This window comes from Ascaphus truei, chromosome 2 (genome assembly GCF_040206685.1).
Source record: "Ascaphus truei isolate aAscTru1 chromosome 2, aAscTru1.hap1, whole genome shotgun sequence".
Classification (NCBI taxonomy): domain Eukaryota; kingdom Metazoa; phylum Chordata; class Amphibia; order Anura; family Ascaphidae; genus Ascaphus; species Ascaphus truei.
Genome location: NC_134484.1, coordinates 369,988,877 through 370,002,092, shown reverse-complemented (window position 1 = coordinate 370,002,092; position 13,216 = coordinate 369,988,877). Strand labels below are relative to the sequence as shown.

Genomic DNA, 13,216 nt, shown 5'->3' with positions numbered 1-13,216 from the left:
ATGGAGACCCCAATATCCCTGAAGGGACGGTGTCATCCAAATCAAAAAGGAAGAAAAAGAAAAGCGGTTCTTCACTTACCGTGGAAGTAACAGATACGTCCGCAGATCCTGTGGAGGAAAAGGGGGACCGAATTGCCCTGCAGCCTAGAAAAAATGGAGAATTTGTCCCACGGTTAACCGAATATCCAGAGGGCCCAAGGCAGAAATCGTGTACCCCAAAGAAGTGTCTGTCCGGTGCCAACAGTGAGGAACCCTCAACCAGTCATCCCAGGGAAGTGGAGCCGGAACCAGTGAGTGACGATCCCTTGAACAGCCCTGAAGACGCCCTAAAAATTGCCAGGCATGACTGTGATCTGCTCTGTGAAGAATTGGAAAGGGAGAGAAAAAAAAATGCTGAGCTACAGAAGACTGTATTCGCAATTTACTCTGCGGCCAGGACAGAATTGGATGATCTCAAGACTGAGCTAGATACTGCAAAGGCTACTATTTCCGCCAAGGATGAAAAGCAGAGCCAATCTGATAAAATGGTGGCTACGCTAAAGCGGAAGTATGAGGAGGCACTGAAGCAGATGACAGTCTTCCAGCAAGAGGTTCACACTCTTCGTATAGAGCTGAATGCCTCACAACAGGAGGTCAACAGTGTCCGGATAGAAGTGGACGTATCTCAGAAATTGGTTCAGACACTCCGCAGAGCACTGAATGCCTCACATCATGAGACCAACAGCTGCCGCACAGACCTGGAAGTTTCCAGAAAGGAACTATACAGTCTCACTGAGGAGCTGGACATTGCTAAAGAAACTATTGGTAATCTTGATGCAGATCTCAAAGTCTCTCAGAAGGAGCTTCAGACCCTCAACCTAGAGAAGGAAGTCTCACGCCAGGAGATGGTCATTCTCAAAGCAGATGTGTGTAAATGGAAGGAGGACTGCAAAGAAGCCCTGAAGAATACAGAGACTGAAAAAGGAGAAAATTCAAGATTAAAAAGAGAAAACTTAAAACTGAAAGAAGAAATTTTTCAGTTAACAGAAGAAGTCAATGAAAAGTTTGACGCAGAGCACCGACTGCAGAACCAACTGCAAGGTCTGCGTACACAGCTCCAGTATGCTGAGGAGAAGCAGCAAACACTACAGGAAGAAAAACTGCAGGCTGCTAAAGTGGTACAAGCGCTGCAGGAACATCTGAATACCAAGAACGTCCCCACAGAGCAGTATGAGGAGCTAAAGGCCACGCTGCATGTCTTCAGAGCATTGTTGGAAGCGGAGCTTCGATACCAGGTGACTCTGTATGAGAGGGAGTGTGAGAAGGCTCAGAAACTGGAGCAAGAGCTGGAGAGACAGAGAGACTGTTCCATTTCCTTGAGTCAGTACACCAAGGAGAAAACAGACGCAGCGGCAACCTTGACGACAAAAATTACAGAGCTCCAGAATATGAAGGAGACTCTGATACAGATTCCTCCAATATGGAAAAAGGTATTGGCTCTGCCCAAGCACCAGTATCCCACAGTAACTAATGCCCGCAAGGACAAGGGTACAGTGAGAGTTGGGGACTCCATGCAACTTCAAAACAAAATTACGAAGTTTGAGCCACCAAAGAAAGCACTAGCCAAACCTACAGCTGCCCAACAGGCAACAAACAGAGGTAGGAGTGCAGAATCAAAGCCAGAAGAATCCTTAGCTGAAGAAGCTGAACTGGCGACTCTGTGGTGTGGAGAAGCGGCAGAAAGACCACTTCAAGAGCAGATAACTCTAAGGGCTAGTCCTAACTGCTCTACAACTGTTGCCATACACTTTGTCTACAAAAAGAGGAGTGCCCGACGCAACAGAATTCTCAATACCGCGCACGTGATAAAAAGACTTTACGTGGAAAAAGTCCTCCTCGAGCGACTGAGGAGTGCTGATCTCAAGCATCTTCGGGAGGAGACAAAAATAAACTGGAGAAAGGGCTCCAATCACAGCGGGACAGAGGGTTCTCTTCCTCCATCCACTCTCATTCAAGTCACAGAGATATCTAGAATGAGAGTGGAAAGATGGGCTTTGGCCGTGGTAAGCCCGAGCTTCCCACAAACAGGGGAGGTATGTAACAGGGGACTTATCCCTGTTCAGTAATGTGCCTGTAATCCAACAGTGTGGTGGTTAACCTCTGGTAGTTAATTACTAAACACCACATGCCTGATTAGATGGCTTAGAAAGCCTGACTTTTGAAACAGGAAGTGAGAACTCTTTAGCTGACACCTGAGCTGAACTTGGAGACACACTTGTCTTGAGCTCTGCCAAATGATAGCAGAGCTGCTTTCAAGACATGGGGAAAACTTCTAAACCTGTATGCTGACCAACCCTGAAGACAAGGGAGCTGAAGCAGGGACAGTAAAGATTTTCCCTCCAAACCACAAGGACCAAATAAGACTTCTAAAACCTGGATGCTGATATTTTCTGTACACGCATGGGTGCGGTTCCAGGAGAGCAGAGAAGCTTACAAACAGATAAGACTTTTATTCTTAAGAGACTGCTTATATCTGCTTATTGCATGCTATGTTTTGGGGCTGGGGAGAAAGGCTTGACTAGGGAGATGTGAATTGATTGCATAGTGTTTTCACTAGAAATACTCCCAAGTGAACGGAAGCTTTGTCCCCCCCCCTTTTTTGGATGTTTTCCTGATAAAAAGGAAAAGGCACAATAAAGCCTTATTATAATTTCACATTATAAAGCCTCCTAATTGCGTACCTCTGTGAACGTCCGTCCACATATGGTGTCCGAGGTGGGACAAGAGGTGTCTTTGTAGTTAAAAAGGACCGGAGAGTTTTATGTGAAATTTTTTGTTATGCTTTTTGCCTACAAACAAGTCTGAGAAACTTAGAAAAAAAAAAAAAAAAACCTCATGCAGCAGAGATCAGAATTAAAGGGACACAGCACTGCATTGAAACTTACAAAAACACAGATGGAATCTTTACCCCAATCCCAAGAGGAGAGAGACTGCTGAAGCAGCTAAAACTTTATTTGCCTATCACAAAGCGTAATATGGTCATTGAAATAGGGGTTTTGCCTTCCAGCCATAGTCAGGGTTCAAGAAGTGAGTCAGCCCTTGAAAAGGGATAGGTGTTTGTTGTTTTCAAAAGTTTCGCTGAAGCAGTGAATACAGATGGTGACCCACGAGTGGTACTGATTTTGCAAATAAAGGTTGCCACACCGCATAGGGCTACCAGCTGTGAATGCAGTATATGCAGAAAAGTGTGAAAATTGATACAAGACTGTGCTGAAGCAAGGGAATTTTTAGCAAACAAATGCTGAGTGTAAAATTGCCCTATAAAGGAAAAGGTTTTTCAAAGCCAATTGCTGAGTGTTGAGTCCACTGCAAAGAATGTTTTTTTTTCTGCAAGTAAAAAAGTATGCCTATTATCTTGGGAGCAAAACCGATACCCAAAGTCGGAAGTGTGAATGCCATAATACCCAAAGATGAGACTGAAAATTACTGAACTCAGGCAGAAAACCAAATTCTGTTGCTGAAGCGGAGGAATTGCACCTAGCAAATAAATGGTGTATAGCAAATAGACTTTTTTTTACCTAGCAACTGCACATCTTGTATACCTGATAGAAGAAAATGCATGCACAGTACTGCTGATATTGAAAAAAAAAAATAATTACCCAAGAAAGAAAAGTCTACAGAGATGCCTGTGAGAGCTACGACCTCTACAAGAAAAATATGCCCATCTGTAGGACTACCACAATTGGGGGTTCTAGCAAATACAGTGGCAACAACTGCAATAGCGCCTCCTGAGGTCAGGAAGAAAATTACACCTGATAGCCTAAAAATGGAGGACAAGATGCAGCGTTCCTGTAATGAACCCTACCCCCCGGAAGAGTGGCCCTTCCTGTCCAATAAAGAGGAAGACATCTCTTACGGGGAACCCGAACCGAGTCACACCCACAAATCACCACAAGAATGGTGGGGGTGTCTGAACTCGGCACGAACAGAAAAGACCGCTCCCTTTGATGACGAATATGATCAGCAGGAGACAGAGTGGGAGCAGTGGATCACCGAATATTTCTGTCAGCTAAAGCAGCTGCAAGAAAAGCCTGGCGTATATAATGAAGCTGCTAAAATTTCAAACGAAGATGGAGACCCCAATATCCCTGAAGGGACGGTGTCATCCAAATCAAAAAGGAAGAAAAAGAAAAGCGGTTCTTCACTTACCGTGGAAGTAACAGATACGTCCGCAGATCCTGTGGAGGAAAAGGGGGACCGAATTGCCCTGCAGCCTAGAAAAAATGGAGAATTTGTCCCACGGTTAACCGAATATCCAGAGGGCCCAAGGCAGAAATCGTGTACCCCAAAGAAGTGTCTGTCCGGTGCCAACAGTGAGGAACCCTCAACCAGTCATCCCAGGGAAGTGGAGCCGGAACCAGTGAGTGACGATCCCTTGAACAGCCCTGAAGACGCCCTAAAAATTGCCAGGCATGACTGTGATCTGCTCTGTGAAGAATTGGAAAGGGAGAGAAAAAAAAATGCTGAGCTACAGAAGACTGTGTTCGCAATTTACTCTGCGGCCAGGACAGAATTGGATGATCTCAAGACTGAGCTAGATACTGCAAAGGCTACTATTTCCGCCAAGGATGAAAAGCAGAGCCAATCTGATAAAATGGTGGCTACGCTAAAGCGGAAGTATGAGGAGGCACTGAAGCAGATGACAGTCTTCCAGCAAGAGGTTCACACTCTTCGTATAGAGCTGAATGCCTCACAACAGGAGGTCAACAGTGTCCGGATAGAAGTGGACGTATCTCAGAAAGAGGTTCAGACACTCTGCAGAGCACTGAATGCCTCACATCATGAGACCAACAGCTGCCGCACAGACCTGGAAGTTTCCAGAAAGGAACTATACAGTCTCACTGAGGAGCTGGACATTGCTAAAGAAACTATTGGTAATCTTGATGCAGATCTCAAAGTCTCTCAGAAGGAGCTTCAGACCCTCAACCTAGAGAAGGAAGTCTCACGCCAGGAGATGGTCATTCTCAAAGCAGATGTGTGTAAATGGAAGGAGGACTGCAAAGAAGCCCTGAAGAATACAGAGACTGAAAAAGGAGAAAATTCAAGATTAAAAAGAGAAAACTTAAAACTGAAAGAAGAAAATTTTCAGTTAACAGAAGAAGTCAATGAAAAGTTTGACGCAGAGCACCGACTGCAGAACCAACTGCAAGGTCTGCGTACACAGCTCCAGTATGCTGAGGAGAAGCAGCAAACACTACATGAAGAAAAACTGCAGGCTGCTAAAGTGGTACAAGCGCTGCAGGAACATCTGAATACCAAGAACGTCCCCACAGAGCAGTATGAGGAGCTAAAGGCCACGCTGCATGTCTTCAGAGCATTGTTGGAAGCGGAGCTTCGATACCAGGTGACTCTGTATGAGAGGGAGCGTGAGAAGGCTCAGAAACTGGAGCAAGAGCTGGAGAGACAGAGAGACTGTTCCATTTCCTTGAGTCAGTACACCAAGGAGAAAACAGACGCAGCGGCAACCTTGACGACAAAAATTACAGAGCTCCAGAATATGAAGGAGACTCTGATACAGATTCCTCCAATACGGAAAAAGGTATTGGCTCTGCCCAAGCACCAGTATCCCACAGTAACTAATGCCCACAAGGACAAGGGTACAGTGAGAGTTGGGGACTCCATGCAACTTCAAAACAAAATTACGAAGTTTGAGCCACCAAAGAAAGCACTAGCCAAACCTACAGCTGCCCAACAGGCAACAAACAGAGGTAGGAGTGCAGAATCAAAGCCAGAAGAATCCTTAGCTGAAGAAGCTGAACTGGCGACTCTGTGGTGTGGAGAAGCGGCAGAAAGACCACTTCAAGAGCAGATAACTCTAAGGGCTAGTCCTAACTGCTCTACAACTGTTGCCATACACTTTGTCTACAAAAAGAGGAGTGCCCGACGCAACAGAATTCTCAATACCGCGCACGTGATAAAAAGACTTTACGTGGAAAAAGTCCTCCTCGAGCGACTGAGGAGTGCTGATCTCAAGCATCTTCGGGAGGAGACAAAAATAAACTGGAGAAAGGGCTCCAATCCCAGCGGGACAGAGGGTTCTCTTCCTCCATCCACTCTCATTCAAGTCACAGAGATATCTAGAATGAGAGTGGAAAGATGGGCTTTGGCCGTGGTAAGCCCGAGCTTCCCACAAACAGGGGAGGTATGTAACAGGGGACTTATCCCTGTTCAGTAATGTGCCTTTAATCCAACAGTGTGGTGGTTAACCTCTGGTAGTTAATTACTAAACACCACATGCCTGATTAGATGGCTTAGAAAGCCTGACTTTTGAAACAGGAAGTGAGAACTCTTTAGCTGACACCTGAGCTGAACTTGGAGACACACTTGTCTTGAGCTCTGCCAAATGATAGCAGAGCTGCTTTCAAGACACGGGGAAAACTTCTAAACCTGTATGCTGACCAACCCTGAAGACAAGGGAGCTGAAGCAGGGACAGTAAAGATTTTCCCTCCAAACCACAAGGACCAAATAAGACTTCTAAAACCTGGATGCTGATATTTTCTGTACACGCATGGGTGCGGTTCCAGGAGAGCAGAGAAGCTTACAAACAGATACAACTTTTATTCTTAAGAGACTGCTTATATCTGCTTATTGCATGCTACTGTATGTTTTGGGGCTGGGGAGAAATGCTTGACTAGGGAGATGTGAATTGATTGCATAGTGTTTTCACTAGAAATACTCCCAAGTGAACGGAAGCTTTGTCCCCCCCCCCCCCCCCTTGTTTGGATGTTTTCCTGATAAAAAGGAAAAGGCACAAAAAAGCCTTATTATAATTTCACATTATAAAGCCTCCTTATTGCGTACCTCTGTGAACGTCCGTCCACACCCCCCAAATATTGTCATAATAATGTATTAATCTGTACCCTAAAGTGGTACAAATTAATATATTATCAGTCAATGTGCCTCCCCAAAAAATCAAAAAACACATCCAATGAAAAATCTGTTAAAATATACATTTACAAACATTCAATATATTACTTACCATTAGAAGCGGTGACCCTCCGACTCCCGGGGAAACAGGATGCTCACGTACCTTGAAGGCCTCCAACAGCATCCGATGCCATCCGCCATGAAGATCCGGATCAGGTACCCAAATCTTCTGTTTTCTTTCTTTAATCACCTTCTTCTATCTTCATCTGTCACCATTTCTTGATCTTCTTTATCTTCTTTATCTTCTATCTTCATCTGTCAATCCAAAAAACCCCATGGTAAATCCCAACCGATGTTGTCTCGTCGTCTTCTTGGGCTCAAATGAGGCGTCACGGCCTTAAATAGGGCTTGTGACGTCCCATTTAGGCTCAAAATGGTTAATAGCCACCTGATTGGCTGTTAAAACCATGATCCGACTTTAATTTTTTTTTTACATGACGTCACTTAAAGGGAATGATGCCAGCCAATCAGAATGGCTGTGCTTCATTTGCCTTTAAGATGACTTCACTAAATCCAAGATGGCCGGCATCACATGGTATTTCAGCCAATCAGAGTGTGGAATTGGTTCCCACGATCTGATTGGCTGAAATACCATGTGACGCCAGCTTCGTCACGTCATTTTTACAATCTTTACATTATTTGTTGGGCCGATTTTAATCCTTAGCAGCACGCTCCTAGAGGGCAACAATATTATGGTGTAATTTAATATATTTTGCCAATCCCCTGCAACTGCTTATTGAGCAGTTTGTGGCAGGCCAGCCCTCCCCTTCTTGGTATATAATCCCAAAGCAAGGTCCCATTATTTCACTTCACTTGCAGACATGTGAGTTTCTGTTCTGGTATATACCTGTTTTTAACTGCACTAGGTTATATAAGCATATGCTTTGATATTTTAACCCATTCTGGGCTTATTTCACAACACTAGTATGCATTTAGCGTAGGGACCTGCTATTAAGAGTTACCTTGACATGGTTAGCAGGCTTGGCATTATTTGATCAAAGGATGTATACCAAAGGTCTCCTTTTTTCTTATAGGTATTTACACCATACATATATATATATATATATATATATTCTCCATTGATTGCAATCCCTCAGTGAGAAGTGCAGGGATTCACTTTTTGTTTTAGAGCGCAAAATGCCTGTTTGCGTTGCTTAGTGCATCGTGTTCAGCGCAATATCACGTTCTATGAGCACTTTGTGCTCTATAAACGACTTAACGGAGCTTAGTGTATGACCCCCTGTGTCTGTTGTCTTTAGTTTCCAAGTATTGAAAGCGTATGGTAATTAGAGGTAGTTATGGGTGTCTAAAAAAAAGAACTGGTGCTTTTCTTGTATAGTATTATACGTAAAATTAATTTATTGTAGCACTAGCCTCACAATTTAACTTCTTCTCTCGTTGTCACGGAAACTGTAAGTCTTGTTACATCTGTACATGTTCTGCTGATCAGGAAGGTTTCTTGGTGGTTGATCTTCAGGGCTGTCTCCTACACCACTCCATTTGTTGGTGTCTGCTTCTGGTGTCAGCCCCGTCCTCTTCTGTCCTTCTCATCCTTGGGGCAGAGATTAAAGGGCAGAGCAGTTGTGGGATGTTCTGAAAATTTGATTATTATTTTTTTTATGATATATGGTTATTGTAAAAAAAAAAAATTGGTTTTCAAAATCATTCTTCATTGAACCGAATAGAATTAATGGGCAGTATTTGGGCTGATCATGGCATGCATCCAACAAATCCTTGCTGACACATTTTATGAAATGTATTTGATGGCATCTAAATAAATATTCAGTAACTGGAACAGCTTTACAACAAGGATTATGGCATCATAGAAAATACATTAAAATGGCTCTAAAATTTACTTTTTTCTACATCTAATCTGACAGCTGGCTGAGTAAAAAGCGCTTTGTTTTCCCTTAATATTGGATATGATTTCTGAATCGTATGCCAAATTATTATTTTCTCTGTCTGTGCAACAAAATAGTGCTTCAGATGTTTAAAAAAAAATTATATTAACAATTTATTATAATGCAGTAGCTTAATTGATTTCTTTATTTACAACTACTGCCTACTAATAGATGACCCTAGTTCTGGACAGAGAATTTTTACAGGAATTATGTACAGTAATATTACATTATTTTGAGAAGTTATAAAGCACTGAGCATTTACAGCTTCAGCAGTTTATTATTCTACAATAAAGTAATTTGTTCATGCTTTTTGTATATTAATGATAATATTGTTCAATTTCTAGGTACAGTAGCATAAGCATTGCAAGTGGTCTCAAACTGCATGCAGATATAACCAGCATTAATACCCACACTGGCACGCTAGCGCAGATGAAATAACGTGTTCTCCCTATTTCTCATGCGTGGGCGATTCAAAACAATGGTCGCTTTTCCACTGGTGCGCTGTGTATATTGTAGCTGCAATGCACCAGCAGAAGTAATAACGGTTTCATTTTGTACTGTACCTTTTTTTTTATATTTCCCAGTTAAGGGTTAAAAAAAGTAGTTTAAACTTTATTTCATCCAATGGGTTCTATTTATCAAAGCAAAATGAAGTACAAACAAATTGCACTAGATTTTTCAAAGGAAAAATCCAGTTGCTGCTTTTGCTGGCAGGAGACTATGATAAATAGTCTGTTATTTCTGTAGCATTTGACTCAGCGAATCTAATGTACAGTCAGTGGTCAAAGTGTGATTGGATTAGATAGCCTTATTTTTATTATTCCAGACTACAACTACAGCTCAACCCCGTTATAACGCGATCTGTTACAACGCGAATCTGCTTATAACGCGATGCAAGCGTGGCTCCCAATTTTCGTATTTATGAATGCTTTACAATACGATTATCAGGAACTTAAATACTTTATTGTACAATGCATATAATTGTACATTATTTCTAACGCGATCCTCTTACTGTATAACGCGATGTGATTCTTTGGACCCCAAGCACAGCGTTATAAGGGGGTTGAGCTGTTCTTTTTTACTATCAAGCTTATACTTCCACTTTCTTTTTATAGAAAACATTTTTTTTAGGAAGCGTCTCTCCCTTTTAGTTTGCTCTTCATAAATATTGTATACATTTTTCTAAAATATGGTCAGACATAGCCATATAGTCAGATAGCCTTTCCCCAATGATAAATAAATGTAGATTTTTTTAAAGTCAGGCAAAGTACCACTACTTAAATTACTGACTATAGTAGTACGAGACAGAACGCATAAAGAAAAATACAGGTTAAATGCTAAAAACCAGATCAAGAAACATGAGTAAAGTGAATATTTAGTTGCATAGTCAGATTATAATGAAGCTAAGGCCCATATTTAATAAATTATGTTTTTCTATAAGACGCGTTAAAAGATGTCTTAGGGCATAGCACCAAGTTAGTAATCATGGCCCTAAATCTTCAGAATATGAAGAAGTGTTTTAAAATCTTTCTGTTTATATTAATTTGGATTTCGAATATAACAGAAAAGCATCAGTTGGAGAATTGAGTACATGCTATGGTCAATACTTGCAAGTACTGTACAGCATTTAATTAATACATTGTACGGATGCAGTCACATGTACAGTATCTCCACCCCGCCCTGGACTTGCTGCTGATGAACCTCAGTGCAAGTGCAGCACAGGGAGGAATTTCCATCCTGATAAACATAGCGGGGGTCTCTGCTTCTGACTGGAAATCCTTATGGGCAATTAATCTACTGATTTTTAAGACATGGGGAAGCTGCCATCTGGTTGTGGACAGGCTGCATTTCAGCTGCAGTTTCCTTGGGGCAAACTCAAAAATAGATGTGCTTTGCTTGTGCAGTGAGTTTGTTAAACGTTATATGGTTTTAGCACCTGCATACTGCACTGCAGCTCATACAGAGCACATATCGTGCTTCCTAAATGTTAACCCTTTAGGCACCACATATATGTCACACACCCCATGCTGCAGTATTTTGTTATCTCTTCTATTTAAGCAGTGTAGGAAATACATATGGTAAGACAGTATAATAGTGGTAGTGTAGGACCTATTGAAATGGGTTTACCATGATGTTGTGGTAGGCTTAAAATATTTTGGCCAAATTATTGAACTAAATAACCCATATTTATGACGAATGAATATACATTGTAGATAAAATAAATAGTAATGTAGTAAATAGTTTGTCATATTGGATGTAGCATTGGGACTCTTTTGTTGTTATACAGTACAGTACCTGAGCAGATGTTCCAAGCCATTAGGGACAGATAATGGTAAGGAATGTTTATTTGAAGACTGGTTGAAATTTGTTTTTTCTGTGGTCATCTATATATAAAAAAATTGACTGCACACCCCAGAAATATCACTTATTACATGACACATTGTGGGATATTCATTAAACTGCAATAGTGCTGACCAAGGGAATTATTGCACAGGAACTCCCATTGACTTAATTAGGAGTTTCCGTACAATACTGGCCCCAATCGGCAGTATCGCAGTTTAATGAATAACCCCGATAGACTTTTTATTAGCCATCACTCTCTATAGAGCTTATTATTTCCATATGGGAATATATATTGGGTGGGAGACCTAAAACCAGGGATGGCTAAGAATGTCCCAGATAGACATGTACGAAATTCGCAAACCAGGTCCATTTTGCCCTTTTTTCAGCAAAAACTGCATGTTTCTCAAGCATTTTTTGCTCAGCATTAAAAGTTAATGTGCAAGGTTACCTGACCATTTAAATAATAAGATTTACTACCCTTATGGATAAAGTCTGTTGAAAAGTGACTACATATTGATGACATTCTATGTGGATTCTGGCAACATTATGAGCAATGTGAACTCTATGTAGGGACAGTTGTGGAAAATGTTGCTATGTAAATTTGAAGACATTTACATATCCCTAGTCCTTGGTAATCCAGTTATCAGATGGTACATGAATTCCAATATAAACTTGTTTGATATGAAAGTTATGCAGGTCTGATAGGAGAGATATATCTGTATGTATGTCACCAGAATATATTTTCTTTGGGGATAAGCTTTTAAAGGCTTTCAAAAGATGGTTTTACTGACCATGTGTTTTCCCACTGTAAAGTATTAGCAGACTATAGATGGAAAAAACAAATAGCAGTCTGAAGAGAGGATGTTTTCAAGCCTCTATATTAATTATGCTATATTCTCTATATCAGTAGTTCCCAAACTTTTTTGGTTCAAGGCTCCCTAAGGCGATCAGGATTTTTTCAAGGCTCCCCAAGGAGATCAGGATTTTTCCACGGTGCCCAAAGTGAAAACAAAGTTGTATGTACATACCCAACAGTTGGAGAGCGCAGTTGGTATGTCTCTCACACAGACTCTCACTCTCTCATACATGCTCACTCAGACTCTCTCTCTCACGCAGACTCTCTCTCTCACGCAGACTCTCTCTCACACACACTCTCTCTCTCACACACTCTCTCTCACACACTCTCTCTCACACACTCTCTCTCACACACTCTCTCTCACACACACACTCTCTCACACACACACTCTCTCTCTCACACACTCTCTCTCACACATTCTCTCTCACACACATTCTCTCTCACACACACTCTCTCTCACACACTCTCTCTCTCACACACACTCTCTCTCTCACACACACTCTCTCTCCACACACTCTCTCTCTCACACTCTCTCTCACACACACACTCTCTCACACACACACACACTCTCTCTCTCACACACACTCTCTCTCACACACTCTCTCTCTCTCTAACACACTCTCTCACACACTCTCTCACACACTCTCTCTCACACACACTCTCTCTCACACACACACTCTCTCTCTCACACACTCTCTCTCACACACTCTCTCTCACACACTCTCTCTCTCACACACTCTCTCTCTCTCACACACGCACTCTCTCTCTCACACACACACTCACTCTCACACACTCTCTCTCTCACACACTCTCTCTCACACACACTCTCTCTCTCACACTCTCTCTCTCACACACAGTCTCTCTCACACTCTCTCTCTCTCTCACACACACACTATCTCTCTTTCTCTCTCTCTCACACACTCTCTCTCTAACACACTCTCTCTCTCAAACACTCTCACACACTCACTCTCACACACTCTCTCTCACACACACTATCTCTCTCTCACACACTCTCTCTCTCTCACACACACACTATCTCACACACACACACTCTCTCACATACACTCTCTCTCACACACACACTCTCTCACACACACACACACACACACACACACACACACACACACACACACACACACACACACACAC

The 13,216-nt window shown here is 42.1% G+C and overlaps 1 long non-coding RNA gene across 3 annotated transcripts in view; it reads left to right on the top strand.

The window, feature by feature from the left end:
- The window catches only part of LOC142488729 (uncharacterized), a 127,262-nt gene that overhangs the window by 51,485 nt on the left and 62,561 nt on the right, over positions 1-13,216 (top strand). Inside the window, exon 3 of one of the 3 annotated variants that reach the window (XR_012799618.1) lies at positions 7,026-7,123. The exons of the other annotated variants lie outside the window; for them this stretch is intronic. This is a non-coding gene — a long non-coding RNA (uncharacterized LOC142488729). Of the gene's footprint in view, positions 1-7,025; positions 7,124-13,216 lie in introns of those variants that run through there. 3 annotated transcript variants of the gene reach the window in all.